Source organism: Bos mutus, chromosome 26, assembly GCF_027580195.1.
Source record: "Bos mutus isolate GX-2022 chromosome 26, NWIPB_WYAK_1.1, whole genome shotgun sequence".
In the NCBI taxonomy this organism is placed as follows: Eukaryota; Metazoa; Chordata; class Mammalia; order Artiodactyla; family Bovidae; genus Bos; species Bos mutus.
In genome coordinates, this window is record NC_091642.1 from 1,242,495 (window position 1) to 1,263,193 (window position 20,699).

Below are 20,699 nucleotides of genomic sequence, written 5' to 3' on the forward strand. Positions count from 1 at the left end.
ACCTGGGTGACGCCCCAGCAAGGGGTGAGTGAGCAGGGTCACGAAGGGGCTTCGACCTTGCAGAGCCGGTCATCTTTGCCCGGATGCTCTCTGGGTTAAGAGGCTGACCCACAGCCAGCAAAGGATGCGTTTGATGCTTCTGGTCTGGTCATTTCTGTGCAAACCCAAGGCCATGGTTGGCGGGGGACGCTCCCTGTCACATCCCACAGGGACCCCTTAAGTACAGGCCATCAGACAAATGCTCGGAGGAGCGGGGAGGTCCAGCCGTGATGGCAGTGGGCAGTCACGTGGGCTGTAGGCTGTGGGGAGCTCAAACCCGGGTGGGGTTGGTTCCAAGGCACCTCCTCCTCCCTACTTCAGACACACTAGTTCCGGAGCACGGTCTTTCAGGAAACTCACAGCACGGAGCATCTGCCCAGAGGAATACACGTCCTACTGGACACGGCCCGTTAGGGCTGGTGCACTCCTGCGGTGAGGCCCTCACTGGTAACGGCAAGACTCTCGCTGCAAATCCGATGAAACGTGTGGAACAGGCTCGTTTGACTGTGCTAGGCTGACGTGACACTTAGAAACACGTGTGGTGTTTTAATGAGTCTCTGGAGAGAGATCAGAATTCTTGAGGGTTTGGGCTGTGACCTCTATTTCTAACCACAGCGTTCTCAAAGAAGTCACATGTGTGCTGATCTTGTGCACACCCCGATTGGAAGTAGAGTTTGAAGAAAATGGGGTGATGGCCTTTGACAGGAAGGGAAGGAAAGGGAACTTTCCAGTTCGCTCTCCAGGTTCTGGCGAGAGTGGCAGTGGAGAGCAGGAGGAGCCGGGTGCAGCCCGCCTGCAGGAGGGTGGTCCCTTTTCTCTGTCCGCTTGCCAGGCACACGACCTCCCAGAGGTTTCTAGAAGGTTGTTCTCAAGCCCCCAAAGCATGAGCCTCGCCCAAGAAAGCCTATTAATCAGGTCCAGGCTCTCCAGGAGGAAGAAGGCCCAGGGGTTCACCCGGTGGGCCGAGACCCTGCTCCTGGTCATCAGCAGGGAGGGGATCCAGCTCCAGGGGAGGAGCTCTGGGTAAGGAGCCCCCCTCACCCCAAATGTCCCAGGTGGGGTTGGAGGTCACGGGAGAGGAAGAGCCAGATGGGGGCTCTGGGTGGGCGACCACAGGCCCAGTGAGTCAGTCAGCTCACCTGAGCCTGAGAGTGGGGACTTCTCCAGGATGGGACGTCCACCCACAGTGACCATCACACCAGACAGTGAAGGTCCTCTGATGGAGAAGATGCCCGTGCTTCTCACTACACCCACAGTTCTCATCCACAAGACCTCTGCCGTGACTTCAACACTCCCACATTTTGATCCATCAAGTTGGCCGTGAGTCCTCACTCCTAGTCTACAGAACTGAATCCACCCCACAGTCCCTCTGTGTTGAAAGGAGACGTGTGTGATTCAGGCTGCAGCTCTGACTCACCTGTGAATGAGTTAAAGGCTAAAGTTTCCTAGAGGTGCTGTGATTTATTCTTAAATAAACTTCAATATCGGAGAAGGCGATGGCACCCTACTCCAGTACTCTTGCCTGGAAACTCCCATGGACGGAGGAGCCTGGTAGGCTGCAGATCCATGTGTCGATTCAGATGCAGCCTTGTGAGCTGATATAGGTAGATTCTGGTGCACCCCCATGCAGTTCCCACAGGAGAAGCATCTTGAGACACTAGGAATCATGATCAAGACGCTGGCTTCTGGAACGTCAGCAAAGAGACTGTCTTGTCTCCATCTCCGCCCCTACCTTCATCCCTGCCTCAGCCCCTGGCAACCACAAATCTGCCCTCCATTTCTGTAACCTTGTCATTTCAAGAATGTTGTAGAAATGAAGTCGCACAGCAGGACCTTTTGGAGCCAGCGTTCCTTACTCAGTGCAGTGCTGGAGATCCATCCAGGTTGTGTGTGCAGAGTTCACGGGCATTCGTGCTCACTGCTGTGGGTGTAGAGCTCACAGTACGGCCAAGTCATCCACTCACCCACTGAGGGGCAACTGGTGGTTATTGCAGGTCACGCTGCTGTAAATGTCCATGTCCAGGTTGTTGTGTGAACCCAGGTCTTCATTTCTCTGACACAAATGCCTAGAAGTGCAATTTCTGGTCAGACACAGTTGAACGTGTAGTTATTTAAGAAATGGCAAACCGCTTTCCAGAGAGGCTGCACCACGTGACCCTCCCAGCCCCAGCGTGTGAGGGATCCCATTTCTCAGCATCCTTTACAGCATTTGGTGTTGCTGCTTTTTGTTTATTTTAGCCATTCTGATAAGTGGTATCTCGTTGTGGTTTTATTCCTTCTAACCTACTTTTTAAACTGAAGTATAGTTGATTTACAATGTTGTGTTAATTTCTGCTGTAAGCAAAGTGACTCAGTTTTTTATATATATTTTAAAATACATAGACGATTTCTTTTTCATATTCTTTCGCATCATGGTTTATCACAGGGTATTGAGTGTAATTCCCTGTGCTCTGTGGTAGGACCTCGTTATTATCGATTCTACATGGAATAGTTTGCGTTTGCTAATCCCAAACTCCCCGTCTGTCCCTCCTCTCCTTTTCTCTCTGTTTATGAGTCTGCTTCTGTTCCTTAGATACGTTCGTTCGTGCCATATTCTATATTCCACGTATAAGAGATATCACATTGCTTTTTGTCGTTTTCTAGCTTACTTCATTTACGATGATAATCTCTCAGCCCATCTGTTTGCTGCAAATGGCATGATTTCCTGCTGTTTTGTGGTTGAATAATGTTCCAGTGTATATATGCACCACATCTTCTTTATCTATTCATCTGCTGATGGACACTGAGGCAGAGTCCACGTCTTGACTACTGTGAATAGTCCTGCTATGAACACTGGGGTGCGTGTATCTTTGAATTATAGTTTTGTCCAGATGTAGCCCAGGAGTGGGATTGTTGGATCATAAGGTAATTCTATTTTTAGTTTTCTGATGAATCTCCACACCGTTGTCCATTGTGGCTGCACTAACTTACATCCCCCCGACAGTGTAGGAGGGCTGCCTTATCTCCACACCCTCTAGCGTTTACTGTTTGTAGACTTTTTGATGATGGCCATTCTGATCAGTGTGAGGTGATACCTCATTGTAGTTTTGACTTGCATTTCTCTAATAATTAGTGACACTGAGCATCTTTTCATGTGCCTATTGGCCATCTGTATGTCTTAGGAGAAATGTCTATTTAAGTCTTCTGCCCATAGTTTGGTTGGGTTGCTTATTTTTTGCTGTTTTGTTGAGCTCTATGAGCTGTTTGATATTTTGGAAATTAAGCTCTTGTTGGCTGCCTTGTTTGCCAATATTTCCTCTGTTTATGGTTTCGTTTGTAGTGCAAAAGCTTGTAAGTTTGCTAAGTTTCCACTTGTTTATTTTTGTTTTTATTTCCACTGCCTTGGGAGACTGACCTAGGGAAACATTGGTGCGATTTATGCCTCGCTGTGGCTTTAATCTGCATTTCCCTCCCCACCGCCGGCGGCCACTGCCCTGTGCTTGTCTGCCATCTGTGCGCCCCCAGCGAGCTGTCTGCTGCTGACCCTCCGGCCAGAGGGGGCCGGCTCTCCTTGGGGCCGCTTCTGTCTGTGCCCGTCCATCCATCTGACTCGCTGGCCTCTTCAACTGCAACCCCAGGAGAAAACCCAGGGAGCTCACCGCTGTGTCTTCCTGGGTCTTGAGGTCGGTAGATGCCCTACCTTCTTCACTCCACCTTTCAGTCTCTTTACATTTGTTTTAGACCAGTGTCCAGAGATTTTATTGTACTAACAGGAGGAACAGGGAAAAGTATGTCTGCTCTGTCTTCTGGAGGCAGAAGGCCACAACTTTATGATCAAAGAAAAAAAAATCTTAGACTTGTATTTACTACTATTTCAGTTAGAATTTAAATCATAAGCGTGATTTAAAACTTGCTGGCTCAAGTCTCAGGATCGAAGACAGACATTATACTAAATGATTGTAGGGAATTCCCTGCAGGTCCAGTGGCTGGGACTCTGGTTTCACTGCTAAGGGCCCAGGTTCGGTCCCTGGTTGGAGGACTAAGATCCTGCAAACCGTGTACCGAGTGGCCAAATTTAAATGAATAAATGAATGGTGGCAGACACCACCCACCTGTTTGAGCAAAGGGTCCCCAGCACTGCCCTCGAGTGAGCGGCTCTGGGAGACGCGTGCTGTGTGAGCCTCTCTGACTCAGTCCTGGGAGGACGCCCCTCCTGAGACACGGGCTGCAGCAGCTTCGCCTTTGCAAAGTGAACCACTGAGCCTCCTCAGGTGTCAGCGCCAGAGTTTTGAAAAGAACAGAAGTGAGTTTATGCACAGCTTTGCTTCTGCCAAACCCGTCACCTGGCCGGTCAGCGTTTAAAAATGGAGACGTCTAACAACCAGATTTCCAAGAGAGACTCTCAGGATCACCAGCCAAAGCCCTGGTTGTTCAGATGAGGAAACCGGGGTCTGGAGGGGGCGTGTCCCCCGAGGAAAGCCGGCTCCAGACCTACCCCCGCCCAGGGCAGGCGGCACCACGTGGGCTGGTGGGGTCCCCTCGGGGACTTGTGATCGGAGGCAGCAGGAGAGACCCCAGAGGGCGACGTCAGGACTGAGCCAAACAGGCCGAGCCTGAAAGTCACTCCGTGTTTCTGACTCGGGAAGCTCAAAGGAAAAGCTCAAGAACGGTGTTCTTGAACGGTGCCCAGAAGGGTGCTCAAATACATTTAAAGGAATACAAAGAATCCAGCCCAACAATATAAAATCACAATGCCTGGCATTCAATCAAATGTTTCCAGACCTGCAAAGAAGTAGGGAAATGGGCGCCCTAATGAGAGGAAAGGAACACCGAGCAGAAAGAAATGCAGGCACGAGGCACACGTGGGGGTTAGCAGACCAGAATATCAGCACAGCCAGAGCTCATAAAGCCACAATTCCCACAGCGCAGGGGAAACAGCAGCCTGTCAAGAAGAGACAGAGAATAAATTCCAAAGACCCACATCAATAATATAGAGGTTAAAATACCATGTCTGAGACAAAAAAAATTCAGTGTGTGGTATTAACAGCAGAATTGTCCATCCCAAACGAGAGGTTCTAAACTTTAAACGTCGCACCAGACGTCGTCTAAACTAGAACAGTGATCGGAGACCCACTGCCATTTGTTTCAAAAATACGCCAACAACCTCTTCTTTAGTAAAATCTTCACATTATTCCTCTTCCCTTTGAAATTCTACCAACCACACAGAATAAGGTTATATATCACCCCCATTAGGATACTTTTTTTTTGATTGAAGGCTTCCACTGATCATCCTATCACATCTTTACAGGACAAGAAAATGCATATAAATGGAAATTTACAGTTTTTACTGTGACCTTCAGCGCTGAGGTTAAAAAAATGTCTTCCAGGTTGAGTTATCATTGCAATTATTATTGCTCTATACTGGCTCAAATAGTACAAATATATTACAAACTCTGATAAATTATTAAGAAGTAAAATTGTATGAGAAATACATCTCTGAATAAGCTGAAGGGGGCTGGCAATCTGAGTGCTTTAGTTAAACTTCCTCTCCTCTCTGGGTTTGGTGCCCCAGAACTCTCCACTTGCGGAAGGTGGGGCCTGCCTTGCTTTGCAGGGGGCCAGGAGGTAAGGAGGGGGCTGTGGGCAGCCCCCCACCCCAGAAAGCCTTCTAAGTGTGCACAGTTGGTGCAGTGGTCACTGCTCGAAGACCACCGTCCCCCCTGATGCACAACCAAACCAGCGGGCCTGTGGGCATCAGGGGGGGAATCACGGCACCCGGGCCTGCTGGGGGCCTCCTGTCCTGACCCTGCCCTGGGTGCTGATCCTGGACGGTCCCAGGAAGGGTGCCCAGAGTTTCCGAAAGCCCAGGACAGGCTGCCCAGGAGGGGAGGGCCTGGGCCCTAGAGGGGAGCAGGGGCTGCAAGGAAGAAGAGGTTCTGGGAGGACCTGCCGGACGACACTTGGCTCAGGCCCCAGGGCAGAGGCCTGGCCACGTTCTGCGCCCGCCTCCACCGAGGCCCCGCAGAGGTCACACGGATCCCGGAGCGAGGGACGGATCCCGCCACCGCGTGCTGACGGTTCTGACTGATCTGCCCCGGACCAGCTTGAAATGGGCCTGGGAGGGATGAGGCAAATGCTTCTCTAATGGGAAAACAGTCTCTTTAGTCTAAATTACACAGTTTTACTAAGCAAGAAACACCCAGCCTCATGAATGGCCAGACGGGTGAAAAACATCGCACAGCTCAGAAAGAGGCCCCGTGTTACATCTAAGGATAGAAAGCATCATAGTCACCAGCAAGGGGAGAGGACCACTCACAAGCACCGGGGTGATTAACTGGCCAGTCGTGAAGGAGAAATAAACCTGTGGAACACTGCCTTTCTGACATGAAATTCTAAATGGATTAAGAGAATTAAAGGCAAAAAACCAAATCACTAAAACTATTGGGGAGATGCAGAAAGGAGCATTTCTGAAGTCTCCAGACAGAGGATTTTTTAGGCTTAAAGGAGATAAAAGGAACCCACAGGAGGCAAGATCAATAGATTCCACCACACAAAATCCTCACCTCGCTTTATCACCAGTGAGATGCAGTTAAGAAGCTAAAAACAAGTGGAAACATCATTTGCAATAAATTCAACAACAAAGCTAGTGTCTTTACTATATTAGGAGATTGTGAAACTCAACAGTAACACTAAGATCTCACAAGATAAACAGGTAACTATCAAAAGACATAACTGGCCAAAAAAGGAACGAAGAGTGGTTTTTAAAACATAGGAGAAAATTGCCTCCGCTTAAGATGTGGAAAGTCATGAGAAAATGTCCCTCCTGTCTTGAAAAATGACAAAGGGCCACATAATCTGCCAAATCATATGTTTCTCTGGGCCCAGGCATAGTTGGGTCCCGAGAGAACCAAAGGGTGACAAGCCAGTCCCAGGGGACCAGGGGGCCTGAGCTGGCTCACCGTGGGCAGAGCTCAGGGGAAGAACTCAGCTCCAACTGCAGCTTGTCTCTGTGGGCTGGATCAGGGCCTGCACACCAGCCTGGAGTCACTGGACCCAGATGCGAGGCAGATGGAGGGCAGGACGGATGCCCCACCTCCAGCCCCTTCTCACAGGCACTGGGAGAAGACCAGCAAGCCCTCTAGTCCTCACGGTTGCGGGGACAGGGTGGGAGGAAACCCCTGCTTCCTCCTGCCCTGGGGTAGGAGTGGAGGGCCCTGGGGAGGGAGACGGAGGCCCTGGGGGTCGGGATCCTGCAGGGACGCAAGCAGAGCTGGGGGATGGGGAAAGGGTGGGAAGACTGAGAAGAACCCCCAGGCACACAGGCCTCAACTCCTAAGCCTGGACCAGAAGAATGAGACCCCCTCCCCCAAATGAGCCTGCACAGGTACAAGCAGCAGCGATCCAGGGCTGGGCAAGGAGCCCCGCTTCAGAGAGAGACTCTTTCAAGATGCCAGTAGGCACAGCGCCAGACACCAAGGGCGGAGCAGGAGCACACACTAACTACCCCTCCTGGCCCCGGGCGCCACGCTGCACAGCAGCTCGAGGCCAGCGTGGCTGGGGGTGACTCGCCCTGACCCACTTCCCTGCTGCCGGGGTCCCTCAAACCCACGCGCTAACCCACGGAGACAGGTGCCCGTTTTTGGCGTATACGTTCCCTCAGTCTCCACTGCTCTTCCACAGACAGCGCCTGACGTTCAACGAGAAATTATGAGACTCAGAAAAAAGCAAGGAAAAAATCCATTGTCAACAAACACGGCAATCAGAACTAGATTCAGAGGTGCTGCATCGTTGCAACTACCAGACAGAAAACTTAGGAATCAGACGAAATAGTTACAATATTTGCACACTTAAAGCCCCAAGACAGTCATGAGAGAAAGTTAAAGATCTAAATGGAGAGCTACACTCTGTTTGTGGATCACAAAACTTAATATTGTTATGATGTTAATTTCCCCCAAATTGAAATAGACGTCAAACGCAACCTCAAACTTCCAATGGACTTTGTTTTGTAAACACTGAAACGCTGTTTCTAAAACAGATATGGAAAAGGCAAACGATCTACATTTGCAGTTCGGGAAAATCTAACAGGTAATTTTGGAAAATAACAAATTTGGAGTTGGAAATTATCACCAGGACTTCTAGGTTACAATAAAGCTACGGTAATACGTGTATAATATATGATGTCATATATGTGGATATGTTGTGTGCTGTTTGTCCTTTGCAACCTTTTGTGCTGTAGCCCGAAAGGCTCCTCTATCCACGGGATTCTCCAGGCAAGAACACTGGAGTGGGTCGCCATGCCCTCCTCCAGGGCACCTTCCTGACCCAGGGATCGAACCTGAGTCTCCTGTGTCTGCTGCACTGGCAGGCAGGTTCTTTACCCCTAGAGCCGCCTGGGAGGCCCCATATACATATATATGTACACATATAATATGAAATGATGTAATGTATGAGTAATGCATGATGCAAAGATGCACGGATCAGTGAAGCAGAACCAAAAAAGAGCCCCATGTAGTATCTGGCCAATTAATGTTTGACAAAAGGTACAAGAAAATTCAGTGGAGAAAAGACAGTCTTTTGAACAAATGGTGTTGTAACAGTTATGCATCGGTGCTGTAACAGTTATGCATCTACACGCCAAAACAAACAAAAAAGGAAAAGAAAAAAAAGAAAAACCACCCCACAGCTCAGTTCATGTTTGGAAATCTAGTAGAAATAAATCATGGAACTAACGTGAAACTAAAACTATAGAATTTCCAGATGAAAATAGATAAAAATTTCCAGGATCTTGGATTAGAAAAAAACATTCTTAGCAAAAAAAAAAAGCACAAATATCATATAAGAAAATGTTGAAAAATTAGACTTCATAAAAATGTAAAATTTGTCTTTGAAAGGTACGGTTAAGAAAACGAAGACAAGCCAAGGCTGGAAGAATATATTTACAAAACACACATCTGATAAAGGTCTTGTTTCCAGAATATATGTGTTTTTTTTACGTCTCAAAATTCATTAATAAGAAGACAAGTAATCCAATTTAAAAACTAGCAAAATATTTTAAACACCTGTCACCAAAGTGCTTCCCTGATAGCTCCGTTGGTGAAGAATCCACCTTCAATGCAGGAGACCCAGGCTGGATTCCTGGGTCAGGAAGATCCCCTGGAGAAGGGATAGGCTACCCACTCCAGTATTCTTGGGCTTCCCTTGTGGCTCAGCTGGTAAAGAATCCACCTACAATGTAGGACACCTGGGTTCAATCCCTGGGTTGGAAAGATCCCCTGGAGATGGGAAAGGCTACCCACTCCAGTATTCTGGCCTGGAGAATTCCATGGACTGTATTGTCCATGGGGTCACAAAGAGTCAGACACAACTGAGCAACTTTCACTTTCACTTTCTGGACTTTCACTTTCACCTAAGCAAGTGAACAGATGGCAAATAAGTACGTGAGAAGACCTGGGCCTCCCCTCCTCAGGGGCTTGCAGGTGAGGGCCAGCACTGCACGCCCACCCCCATGGAGCGGCGGGCGATGGAGCCGGGGCCTCCCGCAGGTGCCGGCGGGCGTGCACAAGGGCTCAGCCGCTCTGGGCTCTGCAGCTGGGTCAGACGGGCGGGGACCGCCCCACCCTGAGTCCCGCTGGGCCCACATGTGAGGGTCTCAGGGAGCACTTGCCGTGTGGAGAAGCGGCAGAAATAGGCTCGGCGGAGCCCCCAGACTCCACCCCCGCTCCCCAGCCCCACATCTGCTAAACGCCTCGGAAGGTCCTTCCAGCCTTGGGTTTTGCCTCTGTCCCACCCTGAGACCAGAGAAGGACACAGTCAAGGCTGCTATTTAATAAAACTCTGAGATGCGTGTATCAGCTGCCACGCTGGGCCTGCCCTCAGACGAACCTCAGACTAAACGTGCGAGACCCTGACAAACGCCCCTTGGTGCTTTAGGAATAGCGCAACCCTTCCTGCACACGGTCCATCTCCAAAAGACGTAGGAGCCACAGAAAGGTCAGTCTGGGGGACCTCAGGGTGGACACGATGGGTTCTGAGGTCCTTCCTGTTCCCAGCCGCCCTGTAACCCAAGAGGGCTTGGGAGCTCGGGCAACCTCCAGCAGTGGACGGTGGGGGCGACTGCAGGAGAGTCTTCTGGGGCTGCTGCCCAGACGCCTCCCGGGCCACATCCCCTCAGCCCCACCACCGCTGGGCTCTCACAGAGCTCTCAACACGCAGGAAGACCCAGGCAGCTCTTCGAAGCCAAAGCCACACTGGGCCAGCCCAGCACCTGCCGGCAGAGTCCTGGCAGAGGGCAGAGACACATGACCTGGGGGCCACATTCACCCAGTAGGGAGCAGGGGCGCAGCTCCAATGTCAGAGCCGTCAGCCACGGAGCACAGGGTCCCCGGGACCCACAGGGTCTCTTGGCCTCGAGCCTTCAGGACCTTCCAGCCGAGTCCCAGCCTCCAGGCCGCCTGGGACAGAGTCCTCAGCATGGAATGCCTTCCCTCCCCAGGCGCGGGCCTGGCTCCACTCTGAGGCCAGGCTGCCTTCGACCCCGTCCTCGACCCCCTGCTCGCTGCCCCTGGTGGGGTCCCCACGGCCCTCTCCCCACCTGTTAGCTGTGTCACCAGAGGTGGCCTCCTCCTGAGGTGTCAAAGGGACAGCAAGTGCCAGCCCAGCACCCCAGGCCTTGGGAGGGCAGTGCAGGGCAGCCCTGGGCCCCGGCTCTGGAGCACAGCTCGTCATGGGCTGGGGACCGCAGCCAGTGCCTCTGAGCCATGAACCGCGCCCGCCAGGCTCAGGGAGGAAGACAGGGTGACGTCCTCTAAACAGCGGCATCCCGTCGCTGTGACCTGAGTCTGGGCTTTTCAGTCCCTTACTGGAGAGGGCCGCTTCGGGGTCTGAGTGGAGAATTAACACCGCCACCTACTCTATGTCCGGCTTGATCGTCTGGAAACTAATGAACAGTGCTGTGTGCTCAGTCACTCAGTCGTGTCTGACTCCTCGAGACCCCAGGGACTGTAGCCCACCAGGCTCCTCTGTCCATGGGATTCTCCAGGCAGGAATACTGGAGCGGGTTGCCATGTCCTCCTCCAGGGGATCTTCTGGACCCAGGAACTGAACCCGAGTCTCTAACGTCTCCTGCATTGGCAGGCGGCTCCTTTACCACCGGCATCACCTGGGAACTCTAAAGAGCAGTGAAGATCCACAAGGGGTGGGACTGCCCCGGATGGAGGCCCACAGCCCGACCAGCGGTGAGGGCACGTGTGGGCTCTCTGCTTGTCTCAGGGCACGGGTCCCTCGTCTGGGGCTGATGCAGAGCTCATCCTATCCCCTCCCTCCTGCCCCCAACCAGCTCCCCGGCCACAGGGCCACGGCCAGTGGTCCCACGTTGTCAGGCAAGGTCTCCAGGTGGTGGGTCTGCCCAGCACTGTCTGCCTGGGAACAGGACCCAGTCTGATGTGTGCGGCATTTGGATTTCATAAGCGAGCCCTCAAGTACTCCCAGAGCCGAGGATGGATGGCTCGGACACGCCTGCGCCGGCCCACGTGGCCCTTGACCTCTACCAGGCAGATGTTACCGACTTTCTGAAACCCCAGGGCAGCTCAGAGGCTGACCCCGGGTCAGTGGTGCCGTCAAGATGAACTGAAGTCTCACTGTGGCCGGCTTTACTCTCTGCTGTGCTGCTACTCCCCACTGGAACTCGGGGAGCACTGAGAACAGCCGGGCAAAGGCCCAGAGCCACCGTGAGCATCCTCAAAACTGCAGCTGGGACCTGGGCTTTGCACCAACGGCAGAGTCAAAGGCAGCACTGTTTGCAGCTGCTGTCCACGTACACAGCTTCACAGCGAGCCCACTCACAATCCAACACGTGTCAGAATCATTTCTGTTTGGCCTGTGACGGTCTTTCCACTGAGCCCGACCAGCTCCACTCAACTGCTGACATGGGGAGACCGAGGCACGCTCAGCAACACCCGCTTCTTTCAAGGAAAAGTGCTGGAAATCAGGCAATAAGCTGCTGTCGCCCCCAAACACGTGGAGTCCCTTGCAGGAGAAAGGATGTCGATGGATGGACTGTGGTTCTTGATTAAGTTTTAAAGAGAAGACCCCATCCCTCCACAGGGCAGACAGATGGCAAGGAGGGAGCCATAAACATGCCTGTTATTAAAAAAAAAAAAAACCTGGCCCAGGAGCCCCCCTCAGACCACCCCACCCCCAGGAGGAGGGAGCCGGGTGCTCGCCACACCCAGCACGGAGACGCACAGCCCCCCACCCACCCCCACCCCCATGGCTGCCCGGAGACCGGCTCTGGCTCCCAGCAGGGATTCGCCAGCCGGCTCCCCAGGCCCAGCCCTCCCCCAGATGCCGCAGGAGCAGAGGGCGGGTGGGGCCCTCGTCCTCTGTGATGCCCTTTGCACACGTAAGACGACTATCTGGCCCCTGCCCCCCGTGAACTTTCCAGCTACATCCGTGTGCACGCTGAACACAGGAGCCAGCTCACACGGGAAACCCGTGCAGAAAGCCCTCAGCCCCACCTGAACACGGCAAAGCCCCCGCAGCGCTCAAAGCGAAGCACTTACACCCGAGCCCCTCCGGTCCGCGGCCTCTCCTCCGCCTTCCTCTGACCCCGGGATGCTCTCTGCCGCCTGTGCAATCAGCTCCCCGGGTTCTGTGACTCAGCAAAGCGCGGCTCCTCTTTTCAGATGGAATTTACCATGCTGACTACATCCAGGGGGAGGGACCAGCTCCTATCGTTTCCAAGCAGGATCGCGAGCTCTCCGGAGCAGCTCGGAGATGCTACCGGCAAACGGCCGCTCCATTCAGAGGCCGCGGGGAGGAGGCGGTGGGCAAGCGCTGCCTGGCCTGCCCGGCCGGCGGCTTCTCTGTGTTCACGCAGCCGGAACCCTAGACTCGGCAGGTCTGGCCACATCCTCCCGGGAGCAGACGGTGATACTGGACCGCTCCTGCCACAGTGCTCCCCTCCGCGTCCAGCGCTCCAGGACAGCGCCCGCCCCCTTACCTTTAGAGAACCCCTCCTAGATTCCATGCAGCTGTAAGGTCAGTAATATGAATGGAGAAGGAAATGGCACCCACTCCAGTATTCTTGCCGGGGAAATCCCAGACAGAGGAGCCTGGAAGACTACAGTCCGTGGGGTCACGAGAGTTGGACACAACTTAGCAACCAAACAATAACAACACTATATGAATGAACTTCCAGCTTGAGGGTGCTCATGGTGAGGTGATAGGAGGGATTAGGATCCGTTAAGCTCTGAAAAATGAAAACACAGATGAGTTCAATGCAGCCAGGTCCACCCGTGAGACGGACGAGCCCGCGGGCTTGCCCTCTCTCAGCCTGGCCGCCTTCCGTCACGAATCCAACAGAAGCAAGCTGGTGCTCTAGAACAGGCAGGGCCTCAGGGCTGTCCGAGCTTCAGGGCACTCGGAGTCCAGCTGCTCTGACTGATCAAGGAGACAGGACTGGGCTGCCGGGGGCCTCACATGCTGCCCTGCAGGACAGACGCTGTGGCCACGCTGGAGTCCAGGTGGCAAACCAAGGCACCAAGAACTCAGGTGATTTGCCCAGGTCACCCCGCTGGCAAGTGCTGGGGCCATGATCCAAGGTGGGCGTGGAGAGAGGAGGGCGGCCCTGGGGGCCAAGATGCAGACCCCACGCCCTGCTGAGGGGCACACGGGGTCCAGACACAGGATCGCCCGCTCTGTGGGGTCTGCTCAGGCCCAGCTCAGGGCGGCGTCCATCCAGGTGGGAGGCAGACCACACGCGCTTTAACTGGGAAATGGGACTTCGAAGAATGCATCCCGAGGAAATGATAATGGTGCTTGTACAGATTTTATTTAACAAATACTTTCACAGCACTTAGCCAGCGCCAGGCACTTTAAATAGAACCCAATTAGGGATGATTATGACAACGTTGCCCATAACACACTGGAGAAACCTCCTCAACGGAAGCCTCCTGAACGTCTGTGCCCAGTCGCTGAGTTGTATCTGACTCTTTGTGACCCTGTGGACTGTAGCCTGCCAGCCTCCTCTGTCCATGGAATTCTCTAGGCAAGAATACTGGAGTGGGTGCCATTTCCTTCTCCAGCGGATCTTCCTGAAAGTCCAATGACAGGTGATTTACATGAATCACGGATGGACACGGGCCACGATGCGGCGGCGCCACACAGCACGGCCTGAGGCTCTGCACTGAAACAACACGCTGCTAAGTGTGTTAAAAGCCGGCTGAGAAAAGTGTGTACAGTATGATCACGCTTCTACTTTTAAAAATAGGCACGTGCATTAAAGAGAGACACATACAGCAACGGAATAGAAGAGAGAGCCCAGAAACAGGACAGAGAGCTCGCACACATGTTCAAACCACTTTTGACAAGGGTACCAGCACCATCCACGAGAGAGAGGACAGGCTTTTCAACGAGCGGTGCCGGGAAAACCGAGTGTCCGTGGGAGAGGATGAAGCTGGACCTCACCTCACACCATATGCAAAGATCAACTCAAAACAAAGGAAGGACCTAAACGTAAGATCTGAAACAATACAACCTTTAGAAGAAAATACAGGACACAAAGCTTCACAACGTTGGACCTAAAAGTGATTTCTCGGCTATCAGGTAACAGAAGGAAAAGTAGACAAATTGGACCCTCGTGAACATTTTTTAGAATTTTGTGTATCAAATGACACTATCCACGGAGTAAAAAGGAAACCCCAGAATGGAAGACCATATTTGCAATTCATGTATCTGATGAAAGATTAGTGTCTAGACTACATGGAGAACTCCTAAAACTCAACAACAAAAAAATAGCCAGATTGAAAAATGGACAAAGGTTTATAGTCTATGGGAACTTGAATAGAATTTGTACCCTGCTGTTGTGTGAAAATTGTATAAGTCTTAATTGTGTTGAACTGGTTCATAGTGCTTGTCAGCTCTATTATATCCCTCTACTTTTCTATTTATTCTATTAATTTTTGAGAGTTTGATATTGAAACTCTGACTGAAAATCATAGTTTATCTACTTAAAAAATTGTAATATACAGTAGAACTATATGTAACTTTGTTCTGTATTTTTGAAGTCTCCTGTAAATGTGTTATTATACTTTAATAATTTAAAAGATGAAAAAATTAAAAATAAAAAAATTAAGAAAGAATGGGAAAGGGCTTGCATTTCTCTAAAGGTGGACAGACAGCCAATAAGCCTGTGAAAGGATGCTCAGCGTCACTGCTTGTCAGGGAAAGGGAAAGCCGCTCAGTCGTGTCTGACTCTTTGTGACCCCTTGGGCTAACACAGTCCAGGGAATTCTCCAGGTCAGAATACTGGACTGAGTAGCCTTTATTTCTGCAGGGGATCTTCCCAACCCAGGGATCGAACCCCGGTCTCCCGATGCAGGTGGATTATTTACCAGCTGAGGCACAAGGGAAGGCCAAAAATACTGGAGTGGGTAGCCTATCCTTTCTCCAGCGGATCTTCCTGACCCAGGAGTCGAACTGGGTTATCCTGCTTTGCAGGCAGATTCTTTACCAACTGAGCTATCAGCGAAACCCAAGATATCACCCCACATCCATAAGGATGGATAGTACTAAAAAAAAAAAAATAAAGCAATAAACGAGTGCTGGCAAGGATGTGGGGAAACGAACCCCTGAGCACTCATGGCAGAAATGTAAAACGACTCAGCAGCCGGAACACAGTATGATGGTTCCTCAAAGAAATAGAATTACCATGTGATCCAGCAATTCCACTTCTAGGTATACACCCAAATGAACTGAATGCGGGGTCTTGAGATATTGTGTCTCTGTGTTCAGAGCAGCAAAATTCACAAGAGCGAAAAGGTGGAAATGCCCCCAGACGGATGAATGCATTAGCAAAGGGTGATGTGTACACACAACTGAATGTTATTCCACCGTGTGCCACAGCTGGATGAACACCGAGCACATGATGCTAAGTGAGACCGTCCAAACCCAACAGGACATATCGCAGAATCTCACTCATACGAGGTCCCTAAAAGCAGTCAGGCTCAGAGAGCAAGTCCATGGGGCTCCAGGGGCTGGGAGGAGGCGGGGGAGGAGCCACTGTGTAGCGGGAGTGGCTTTCGTTTTGAGAGATGCAAAGGGTCACGCAGGTAGGGTGGTGACTTGCACAGCCACGTGGGCGTGTTTACCACCACTGAGCTGCGCACTTCCCTGGCAGCCCAGCGGTTAGGACGTGGTGCTTTCACTGCTGGGGCCTGATCCCTGGTCTGGAAACTAAGATCCTACAAGCCACGTGGTGTGGCCAGAAAATAAATGAAGTGGTTAAGATGGTAAAATTAATATTATATGCATTTTAACACAATAAAAACATGGGGGAAATGTGTGCATATATATATATTTGTGTGTGTTGAAGTCACAGAAAAATAAAAAGTCTGAAAGTGCACACACCAAAGCATGAAATGTCTCTCTAGGGTGGGATCTCAGGGGATCTGATCTCAGGGGAGCTCACTTTTTGGCTTGCATCTTCCCGAATTGTATGTAACTTTTAACAGTGAATATACGTTTATTTTTGGATTCAGAAAATATTGACTTTCATTTTCAAACACACCTATACGCGTGCTTTATGTCATGCAGCAAATTTGCCCTCTGCCCACAGTTCTTCTCCCGAACTCGGGGTGCGGGAACAAGGTCCTCTCCGAAGACCCCACACTGACTGAGGGGTGAGCAAAGCGTTACTGAGGACCAATGAATTTATGAAACGTCAAGAGAACTTTATTTAAATAGCACCTGTTTTTCTAATCCTGAAAGTAAAATGTGCTAATTATAGTGAATTTGGAAAGTAAAGGAATACATGAATAAGAAAATAACTGTCCTTCCTTGAGGAGCTGAACTTTGGTTGGTGGCTTCAACCCAGGCTCTTGGAGATCCCGGAAACCATGGCTGAGCATTCAGGACAGACAGGGGCTGAGCGGCCGCAGGGTGCAGCGTCCAGCTCCTCCGAGTGGCCACACAGCACCCAGCAAACCCGAAGCCCACGGGCCTGACCGCTGGCCGCCCGCCCGGCTTCCACATTTCCTCCCCAGGCCTGTGCTGCCTGCTCCGCGGGAGCGCTGGGCTGCTTCAGATTCTTCCCAATCCGGGCCCTGCTGTGCCCGTCTGAGCTCCGGATGCCCCTGCTCCTGCCAGCACCTCTGTCCCACTGCCCGGCACGTTCAGAGCCAGCTCGTCTGCCAGTGACCCGCCCCCCGAGCCCACTGTGCCTGCTGCAGCGCTGCCCCCCAGCCACCTGCTCCGAGGTCCCGCCCCCTCCCCCGACACGAGTGTGCATCCGTCGTCACCATCACTGTGGCACGTGTTTTGAAAAACAGAAATGGTATCACATGGCTCGCATCCTTTTGCAATTTTCTTTCTTTCAATCAGTGTTACTTCCTCCAGGCTTATACACACTGGGGCTTGTGGGTCTTCATTTGTTTTCACTGAACCTGCCATGTAGGAATAAAGCACATCACATACTCATCCCCACCCCACCCCTCAATGCAGAATAAAGTCTGTTCTTCCAGAAAGTGCTACTTGTGGACACCCTCGTGCACGTCTGAGGCCCACCTGCTCAGACGTCTTCTAGCAGGGGTGGGAGGGGGTGACCGGGGGACCGGAGGCCCCCTGACTCACGGCTGAGAGGGTGTGAACCGCTCTTGGAGCAGCACCCAGACCACGTAAGATGACCATCCCCCGGGGCCTCACTGAGCCGACGGCTGCTCTGCGGGGCTGGCAGGAGAGCTTGCCGTTGCCCTGCCTTGCGTTTCCCCGATACACACATGAGCTTGTCTTTGACGAGCCGATCGCGGGCCAGGTCGGTGCATCGTGGTCATCTGACCCTTCTTCCACGCTTTGTCGCCCCCGCGTCGGTCACCCTTCATTGCTTGGAGGGAGCCCATTACACACTCTGGTCAGTATCCTTTGTTGATGGCGCAATGTAACCAATGCATCTCTTTTTCCTAGGATGTTCTTGCTTCTTGCTGAAGAAACGCTTTCCTAACGCATGAAGACGTCCTCCCAGGCTTCCTTCTGAACATCTCACCAACTTGCTTCTCACGGGGAAGCCCGCTGGGCATGCCGTCCACTGCTGCTCTGACGGGTCGGCCTGGTCCACTCTGGCCTCTCGTGTCCGCAGACTCTCGGCGGCCTGTTCCCTTGTGCTGACCTCTTGGTTAATCTCTGCCCTGAAGCCCTTCTCCGCTGCCTTGTTGTTCTTCAAATTTGGCCTCTCTTGGCCATTAATTTCTCTTTGTTAATTTGTCCAGAGCAACGAAAACCTGGTTGGACTTTGGTTGAAATTACATTGAACTTATGGATTAACCGAGAGAGAATTCACACCTCTTTGACACTGACTCTTCTTTTACATGACATAGTACAGTTCTCCACTTACTTAAAACTTTTAAAAATGTCTTTGTGGTGTCATTTTCTCTGAAAGGTTTTGCACAACTTTTGACACACTTACTCTTCATGCCAAGCGTTGGAAATGTCTGCTGCCCTCACGAGAGGCATTTGCGTGTGTTACCATCCCTGCCGTGCATCACCAGTGAGGAGGTGTGGATAGGAACACTGTGGATTTCTTTATATCCACCTTGTGCCAGCAACTCACTGAAATTCCTTTAGTTTCCACGGGAGGGCAGTTCTGTCTCTTCCTTTCTAATCTTCGTACTTTCAAGCGACTTCTCCTGTGTTCTTGTGCTGGGGGGAACTGCCACACACTGTCGAGGAGAAGTAACGACATTAGCATCTTTGTCTCACATTCTTTCTTGAGGAGCAATGCCTGGTCTGTCATCGCAAACCACATTCGCTGCAGGATTTTGGAAGGTTCCCTTTATCAGGTGAAACAGGGCATCTGTACTCCAAAATTTGCTAAGTGGACGGGTTTTTAAATTTGCAGCGGGGTGCTGCCCTTTATCAAACCCTTCTACTGGGTCTGTCAGAACAATCACACTGCTTTCTCCCTGATCTCCCAGAGCCCGCCTGTGTCCACTTCTGCCCACCCACTCCAGGGTCACCTGCCAGGACCCATCTTCCCATTCCTCCTGACCAGGAGCTGGGGTCACATCATTCCAAGCCTCAAACTAGGGCGAGGCACGGACTGGGCTCCTCAGGGTCTCCTGAGATGTTTCCCCACAGGAGGGAGAAGACTCGCAAGGTCCGGGTCACCTCACGGGGCCACTGGGCCCTTCAGTCCACGCTCAGGAAGGGTCTGAGTGTTGTGCGAGGCCCAGTCCATCCAGCTACATTTTGCCTGCTCTCTGCTTTCCCATGAAGATGCAGCTCCCTGCCCCGGGAAAGCAGCCCTTCTCCCCACCAGCAGCAGCTGCAGTCCTGGGCTCCCAGCAGGGTGGGGGGAGGGGCAGAGGGGGCAAGTGAAATTTCCTCTCCTGGCTCCCAGGTCGACTGAGACTGACTGCTCTCTCCCTCCCTTTCTTTCTCTTCACCCTCCCCTGTAAAATGAGCCGGGAGAATTCCAGTTGCTTCCATCCCACGTTCAAGGGCGTGGAAGAAGGAGAGTTTCCCTCACTGGCTGCCTTGCCAGCAGCTCCATTTATCTCAAGCAGCAGCCCTGCCCCAATACACAAAGCTTTGAAAATGTCCGCTTCCCTCTGGCTCTGGGGTGGGGTCAGATTTCTCCTGGAGCTGAGCCCTGTGGGTGAGCCTGGCAGGAGGGGCGGGTGGGTGGGCAGGGGTAGAGCCTGGGGGCCCTAGCCTGGCCCCTGCTCTGAGCCGCAGCTCCAAGAGCCCACCTGCCTCTGCTGGCGGCCACCACGTACATCCTGAGGCTGCTCTTGCAGCTCTCTGAAGCCTGACAGCTCCAGTGCCATCCCCGAGGTCAGATGGTCTGCAGGGCTGCCCTCCAGGCTGGGGAGGGACAGACACAGAGGCCAGAGCCTCTGTCCCTCCTTCCCAGGACGGCTTGATCGTCCGCGTGTTGCCACGTACAATGCTGTCTTTAGGAATACGTGAATGCTGGAGTTTTCAGAGTCCATCCTGGTGAGCACGAGGGACCATTCACACTTTCATCCTCAGTAAACCTCCCTCCCTAGAAGCAGAGAGACTCAGTCGTCTCAGCTCAGGCTGGAGATGGGACACCCCCTCCCGCGGGCCCAGGGTGAGCCCGCACGGACGCGTCACCCAGGCCACCACCCGGCCTGCTCCTGGAAACTGATTTCTGTGTCCCCTGGGCCTGACGGCACCAGATGCTTCCAGAAGAAAGCTCTTGGGGAGGAAGGGCTCTCCTCCCGCCCACAGGGAGGGTCAGCAAAACCGAAGTGTGTTCTGTGTTCTAGCCAGGGCACTGCTGCTGAATCCTGTGCAAGACAGAAGCCAAGGCCTTTTCATTGGCGGCTGAACGAGTCCTCAGGATCAGGCAGGAGAGAGCAGTCACTCAGGAGTGTGGACCTGAGCCATTCCCACCCCAAGAGCCAGGGGGGAAGAGCACCCCGAGACCGAGGACACCGGCCTGTGAATACAGAGCCACAGAGGGGGCCCCTGAGCTGGCCGGGCAGTTGGTCATGGCGGAATCCAGGCCAGAGCCCTGCTTCCGAGTGGTCCTCCCGTCAGGACCAACTGCAACCTCCCAGCAGCCCGCATCCCGCCCCACAGCTTCTCATGCGATCCTGTTCCCCTTCCCACACTCGCATCCACAGGGCAGCCCGCGCCCACTGCGTGCCACGGGGTCTCGG

The 20,699-nt window shown here is 52.5% G+C and overlaps 1 protein-coding gene across 14 annotated transcripts in view; it reads right to left on the reverse strand.

Annotated features, from left to right (window-relative positions):
- JAKMIP3 (Janus kinase and microtubule interacting protein 3) overlaps positions 1–20,699 on the reverse strand; it is a 90,908-nt gene that overhangs the window by 55,770 nt on the left and 14,439 nt on the right. Inside the window, exon 1 of one of the 14 annotated variants that reach the window (XM_070363457.1) lies at positions 12,579–12,657. The exons of the other annotated variants lie outside the window; for them this stretch is intronic. The gene's annotated coding sequence lies outside the window, so the exon portion shown is untranslated. Of the gene's footprint in view, positions 1–12,578; positions 12,658–20,699 lie in introns of those variants that run through there. 14 annotated transcript variants of the gene reach the window in all.